Below are 7,500 nucleotides of genomic sequence, written 5' to 3'. Positions count from 1 at the left end.
CCATACATCAATTGTGTCAAGCATATTTCATAATTTTATTAAAAAGACCCTGCCTGGCTTGTGCGCATGTCTGGCGCACATGCGCGTTAGGGCGCGCAGGGGCGACCAGTGCTCCCTCCTCCTCTCGGTCCCAATTTCCCCACACGTTTAGGTTAGTTTCGGGTTTTCTTTTATGCATCATCTGATCACTGATTGTCTCAAGGTGTTTTTTTTTCCTATTGATTTCATCATCAATTTACTTCATCGAGATACACTCACTCACTCACTCACTCACTCACTCACTCACTCACTCACTCACTCACTCACTCACTCACGCCAGTCACGCTACTGAGCAGGAATCCTGCGCTGACGAGAGCTCCGGAACCAGCAAATGGCCACCTGCTCTTCCTTGCAAGACGTTGAGCCTCCTCCAAAGAAGCAAACACAAGAAACTCCACTTCAGAGAAGAAATAACGTGTGGCATTAGGGCCCAGCCAAGAAGTTGGACCATCGCCAAGAATCAGCAGCTGGTCGGAGGAGCCACCGCAAAAGTGTGGAGAAACCCCATGAGAGAGACTTGACTGGGACAGTGAATACGTCAAAGAACCAGCCAAGTTGTCCGTTGAAACCTGGGTAGAGACAGACAGGCACTGACTTTTTAGAGAGCTAGGAACCAAGGAGACATCAACTCCTGCTCTGCTCTCTCCAACTCTACCCGGGGTGAACGCACCGATGAAGGCAATGCTTGTTGGGACTATGATGCTAGAATGATACGTGTGCAGAGCGCTGTTATTATGCTCATACTTATGATCACGCTTGCTTGCTCCAGTCCTTTTATCCTTTGGATTATTTTTGGCTGGTGTGATGTGTGTCTGCAGTGAATAAACCGAGCATTCGAAAACGTCTAAGAGCGTTAAGTAATTATTGGTGACGCCGCTGCTCCTGACGCGTGCATCAGGTTCACTCTTGGCTCCGTATTTGTTTTTATGGCTTCTGAGAGAATGGCTTGTGAGTGTGTGGCTCTTTCCTCTGAGAGCCTAGAGGAGGCCCTCCTTCCTGTGTGAGGTTTCTGTGTCAGTCAGTCTGTCTCTCTCAACCCTCCCTCCCTCCCTCCCTCCCTCCATCCGCCAGCTCTCTTCACAGAGGAAGAGGGCCTGGCTGCGGTGTAGAATTCGGCTTGCCCTTGCACATGTGCTCTATCTCTCCATCTATCTATATCTAATGTATCTATCCTCGCTGCTGTGCGCCTTCCCCCGGCGTGGGTCTTTGTGACCCCAGCGGCTACCTTGAGCCAAAGGGGTCGGAGAGGTCTTGTTTGAGCGAGCGAGCAAGCTAGCGAGCACTCCAACCCTGACTGTAGAGGTCTAGTTCTAGTTCAGAGTCCACTTGGCCGCTTCTCAAACCCAGCAGCCCCTCCCTCCCTCCCACCCTCCTATTCTTGTAAGGCGTCTGCTTTTCTAAAGGTGGGTTAAGGGCCGCAGCCTGCCCCCCCCCCCCCCCCGTAGAAGTCAGCCTGGTGGGTGGGGAATGTGGGAAGCCAAGCTTTCTCCCGAGTTTGTCTCTCCCCCAGGCATACATATCCCACTGAAAGGCCATTCACCCAAGGTAGGCATATCCCACTGAAAGGTCATTCACCCAAGGTAGGTTCTGGGTTACTCTCCCTCAGGGTGGTCAGCCTTTTAGAGCAAGCAGACAGACACCACTGTTTGTGCCACCATAGGGAGGGAGGAAGGACCCCGCTCGCTTCCGATCAGGGTGGTAGTGGTAGAGGTTGAGCCCACTGGAGAGTGAGCAAGGTTAGGCTGCCCCGTTGAATCTAGGGGAGGGGGGTGGGGGACCACCAGGTGCAGCTGAGAGTGAGCAAGCTTTATACCCCTGAGCTGTGTCTGCCTCTGTTATTTTCCATCTCTCTCTCTCTCTCTCTCTCCCCCCCCCCCCCCCCCCGCTGTCCGATTTAGCCTATGGAACCCGGGGTTCGTTGTAGGGGGCTGGGGCTGTCCTTCCCCCCGCCCCCCACCGGGGGTGAACATTCTTGGGGGGTGTTGCAAAGGACGCCTGGCCAACACAGGCCAGGCAGGGGAAAAGTTCAGCGGCGCCTATTAGCGAGGTCTGTATTAATTACGTCAAGGTGGCCCGGGCGGGCGGGGCGTTTTCATTAGGTTTCCAAGGAAGGCAGAGAGGTTGGGGGCGGGCGAAGCCCTGATGTCCAACAGGCGGGTGGATGTGACTTGCGGGAGGCGAGGCACGTCCGCCACCGTCTCTGTTGCTCGCCTTGGTTTTCATTGAGAGGCCCACACGGGAGGGGGTGGGTTCATCCTCAGGTGGCGAAGAGGTTTTCCTTTCACTTATAGAAGGGGTGGCGAGCGTGCTATGTTGGGCGGTGTGATTCGGCTTACTGTGCCAAACCTGGCCTTATATTAAGAAGAGTTGGGGTGTGATAAGGTCGTGGTTTGGGTCCGGTGGGCAGAGAGAGAAATGCGTCTGCCAGCAAGCCCCAGGCTCTCTCGCTCTCTCGCTCTCTGGCGGTGTTGCCCCACTGTGTGACTGCCTTAGCTAGTTGTCTGCCTCCAATTGTGAGCTAATGTCTACAACCTGTGTGTGGGGGCGCCCGACCCATGGATCCTGCCGTTAAAGCTGGATTTTTTTTTTCTTCTCCCCCTTTCAGATGTGCGTTGCCGTGCCGCTGGCGTTGATGGTACACGTCGCTGGAGCTCGGTGATCTGGCTAAGCGTGGGGGGGACCCAGCTGGCTGGCTGGCTGGCTGGCTGCCTGCTGCCTCCGGCTGGACGGAATGCATCGCTCTCTGGAAGACTCTGCTCTGCAGTCTTGCTTCCTTGACCTTGGACGGAGCAGCCGTTGCAAGAGGAAGGATTTCCAGGCTATTAACTATTTAATGGAAGTGATTCAAGCTGAGCCGCGCTCCCCCGTCCCCCGGGTGCATTGCATCGTTGTGGACTAAATTAGCTGTTACATTACTTCGCGTTTTGTGTGTGGTTGGTAGGTAGGTAGGTAGGTAGGTAGGTAGGTAGGTAGGTAGGTAGGTAGGTAGGGTGGGGGTGGGGGATAGGGGAGGTAGGTAGGGGATAGGGGAGGAAGGAAGGAAGGAAGGAAGGAAGGAAGGAAGAAGTGAGAGTGGGAGTTAGGTGGGGAGGTGAGTTAGGGCATAGGTAGGGTAGAGTGAGAGTGAGTGAGCGTGAGAGTTGTTGGGGAGGTAGGTAGCACATAGGTAGGTAGCACATAGGTAGGTAGGGTAGGAAGGAAGTGAGAGTGGGAGTGGGAGTTAGTTGGTGGGGAAGTTAGGGTAGCGATGAGGGGGAGTTAGGTGACAGGCAGAGGCAGCACGATCCGGTGGCTGTGATGTCATTGTGAAAGTCGGCCCTTGACACACACGAGGTTTTTTTGTGTCGCTTGCTCGCGTGCCCGGGTCGGGCGTTCCGGGCCACGGGGCGCGAGGGCGGGGGGAGGTTGGACCCTTGTCGCCCGCTCGCTTCACCTGGTGGCCCGGTGTGCGTCCCTGGCCGAGTCTGCCGTGTTGAGGGGGTCGTCTGTGTGTGCTGCGTCTGTGGGTGTCCCCGCTGCCCGACAGGCGCGCGGGCGGGCCAGCCAGCCAGCCGTGCGCATCCCGTCTGTCTCTCCCTGCCGGCTAAGAGGCGCGCGGGCGCGCCTGTCTCCCTGTCCCTGGGTCGGCTCGGGTCGACCAGGGCGGCGGAGAGTGGCGAGGGAGAAGAGAAGAGAAGGAAAGAGTGGAGGAGCGTCCGGGGGCGGCGGCCCGAGTTTGCCGGGCGAGGCCGGCCGGGCGGGGGGGTTGGTGGCGCGCGCGCGCCACCAACCCCCCCGCCCGGCCGGCCTCGCCCGGCAAACTCGGGCCGCCGCCCCCGGACGCGAAAGGTGGGTAGACCAGCAGCCTCGGAGAAGATATCTTGTCTTCTTCCTCGTCGCCGCTAGGGGGAATCGTCGGGCGTTTCCCCGGTCCGGGCGAGCCTTCGGCCACGCGCGCATGCGCGCTGTGGCGCTACCGGTGGGCCGACCACCGCACCGCTCCCCCTCCTACTCTCAATCACTCCGATCCTTTCCTCTGAGAGCCTAGAGAAGGCTCTCCTGCGTGAAGTTTCTGTCTGTGTGTGTGTGTGTCTGTCTCTCCCCCCATCCGTCCGTCCGTCCGTCCGTCCGTCCGTCCGTCCGTCCGTCCGTCCATCCATCCATCCATCCATCCATCCATCCATCCATCCATCCATCCATCCATCAATCCATCACTTCTCTTCACAAAGGAAGAGGGTCTGCGTGGCGAGAGGAGGGTGGGAAGGGAGGGCGTATGTTTGAACCTTCAGCCCCTTATCCCCATATATACGATGGCAGGCAGTGAATAATAAAACCTAAGCGTGACAAACACAATGTGATGCTTCTGTCCGTTTGATGGGATTGATCCGCTTCAAACAGAGGGCACCAGGGGTGGTGAGTTAGTAGGTTTGGGGCGGGCAGAGGTGGTGGCTCTGCTGCTGCTGCTGCTGCTGCTGCTGCTGCTGCTGCTGCTGCTGCTGCTGCACGATTGCATTGACTAAAGCGTGGTTCAAGGCACTCCTGAAACTTGACCTGGTGGCCCTGGTACTGTACGCACACGCACACACACCACGCTCTTGCTCTTTTCCTTCAGGGATTTGAAGTTCCTGAAGACAGGACAGATTGCTCCTCCCCTGGCTGAGAGAGGGAGGGAGGGAGGCAGGTTGGTGGTGGTAGTTGGTGGTGGTGGTGGTGGTGGTGTGTTATGTGGGGTGTGTGTGTGTTTGTGAATCATGGTGTAAAAACACACACTCTGCCCGCCTGTCCATCAGTCCGCCTTCCCATGAGAAGCCAAAAAGGACCCATGGAGGCAGGCAGAACCCACTTCTTCGAATGGATTTAGGTCTCTCTCCCACCATCAACCTAGAATGGAAGCTCCAACTGAATCCACTTCACTCACATGCAGACTCAAAAACGGATGGATCTTGGACTTTCACTCGCTGTCCCTGAGCGTGCCTTCCGTGGCTATTATTTTGTCATGTCTTACACTGTTGGACGTCTCCCTTCACCCACTTTCCTGTTGTCCTTGCCCCAGGGGTGAGATGATCTCGGTCCATCTTGTAATGCTAGTGCTCAGATGAGGACTCTCCCTCCTTCCTCACGCAGGCACCTTTGTCCATATTCTTTAGCTTCCTTCCTTTCAAACGTGTGTTTTCTAGGGGCCTAGACACTGGGCAGCCTCCTTCCATCAGTCCCTCCCTCTGTCCCACCGTCTGTCACTCGCTGCCTGCCTGCCTGCCTGCCTGCCTGCCTGCCTGCCTGCCTGCCTGCCTGCCTGCCTGCGTTCTTCCTGACTTTCATGAAAAAGCTCTCAAGTCTTTCTACGACCGACGAGTGTCAGGCCTCAGGCCTTTCCTCCTCTTGAAGAAGAGTTTCTTTCTTCCCCTCTTCCATTCCATTCCTATATTCTTGAGTTTTTGCTTTTCCCCCTTTAAAAAATAAAAACAGGAGACCAGTCAAATGACTTGCAGGGGTGGGGGGTGGACACACACACCACACCACACACACACACACACCCTACCTACACCTGACTAGCCATCCAACAAACAAAGCACACACACATACCGGGTGCCTAGGATGTTTGCCAAATTCTCCCTCACCCCTTGTAAGCACTCGGTTGGTTCCCAATCCACTCCGCTCATAGGGCGGTGCGCCCCCTGTTCTCATCACGACAACTGCTAGAGATTCACGAGGGCGGTGTGTGTGTTTATTTTCTGGGATCGGAGCCGCCGCTTTTGGACTGAGTCCCAGTGCTGGCGGTTGGAAGCTCCAGCTCCGCTAGATGGGCCAGCAGGACCCAGCCGCGATTCTGAAGACCCCTCAGGCCTCCCTCTTCCGTGACCATGCGGGTGGGTGGGGGTTGCAGTTCCCGACGGGCTCCTCTGGATCGATCCCCCCCGCTCGCTCCCCACTCCCTTCCCCATCCCGGCCTGGGCGTCCCACACACAAGCAACCTCTAGTTCACTTGCCCGAGTTAGGGTCAAAGTCCAAACTAAGATGAACAACAGAATAAAAAAAAAAAAAAACAACCGAAAAACCGGTCACCCTGAGGCCAACGGTGGCTCTCTAGCCAGAGACCAGGGGATTGAGATGCTAAAAGAGCTGGCTTCATATGTTAATCAAGCCCCGGCCTTCCTTCCTGCCTTCCTTCCTTCCTTCGGAGCCTTTTCAGGTGGGTGGGTGAGGGGGCAGGCTTGGGGCTGCTGGGTGGCTGGGTGGAAGGGAGCTAGGCGGCAGGCCTGCAGGTCTTAGGTTTCCCCTGGACCCCTGAGGATTCTCCCCTCCCCCCCCCCCCCACACACACACTCCCCCTTCTGCGGATTTCAGCATTTGGGAGACACAAGTCCTCCCATGAAGGCCCCTAGGAGATTTCATTCCTACCGGGATGGTTGGGGCCCATACCACTTATCACAATCCAGCCAGCCAGCCAGCCAGCCAGCCAGCCAGCCATTATGTCAAGTACATTTGTTCGTTTGTTGCCATCATCATTCTCAAAACATTTAGTTTCTGCTTGAGCCCTTGGTATCAGGTCCTCATGGTTCCCTTCCCTCCTTGATACTCCTCCCTCATTAATCCTTGATAATTTAGAAATTATTATTATTTTGTCATCTCTGATACTGTCGGGCGTCTCCCTTCACCCACTTTCCTGTTGTCCTACATACTTTTGTATTTTTCTTTTTAAAACATTTTATTAGGGGCTCATACAACTCTTATCACAATCCATACATATACATACATAATTATATAAAGCACATCTGTACATTCTTTGCCCTAATCATTTTCAAAGCATTTGCTCTCCACTTAATCCCTTTGCATCAGGTCCTCTTGTGATCCCACAGGCTGGTGTGATTCTTCCATGTGGGCTTTGTTGCTTCTGAGCTAGATGGCCGCTTGTTCACCTTCAAGCCTTTAAGACCCCCAGACACTATCTCTTTTGATAGCCTGGCACCATCAGCTTTCTTCGCCACATTTGTTTATGCACCCGTTTGTCCTCGTTCCATCTTTTAATAGATCCTTCATGTCTTTCTGCCGAAATCGGAGGGGTCATTGATTGGGCCCACATGTTGTAAGTAACTAACGCTGGGGCAGAAAGAGACACAGCCCCCCCCCTCCAATCCAACAAACAAAAATCCAATGTATAGATCAATAACCACTTATTGATTAAGTGGTTGATGGGCCATGGCTGGAGGTGGGTGGGGGGTACAGGGGGTGTGTGCAGGCAGGCTGAAACACCTTAGTAATTGATAAATAACCTGCTGAATTTGGCTTCTGTCATTTTGGCTGAGGCTTGACCCACACGCACATGGTCCGCCCGACCAAGCAGTTTTGAGATAAGCAGTGGCTAGGGACACCTCAGCCTGAGGACTGCAAACATTGGGAATTCTCCCCCAAACGTTCCCACTTCGAGGAACTGAACTGCGTGTGTCAACGATTGATCACCCTGCTGGTGGTTTGATGGTGGCT

This window comes from Tenrec ecaudatus, unplaced genomic scaffold, assembly GCF_050624435.1.
Source record: "Tenrec ecaudatus isolate mTenEca1 unplaced genomic scaffold, mTenEca1.hap1 Scaffold_672, whole genome shotgun sequence".
Classification (NCBI taxonomy): domain Eukaryota; kingdom Metazoa; phylum Chordata; class Mammalia; order Afrosoricida; family Tenrecidae; genus Tenrec; species Tenrec ecaudatus.
Note: the sequence above shows the minus strand (reverse complement) of the source record.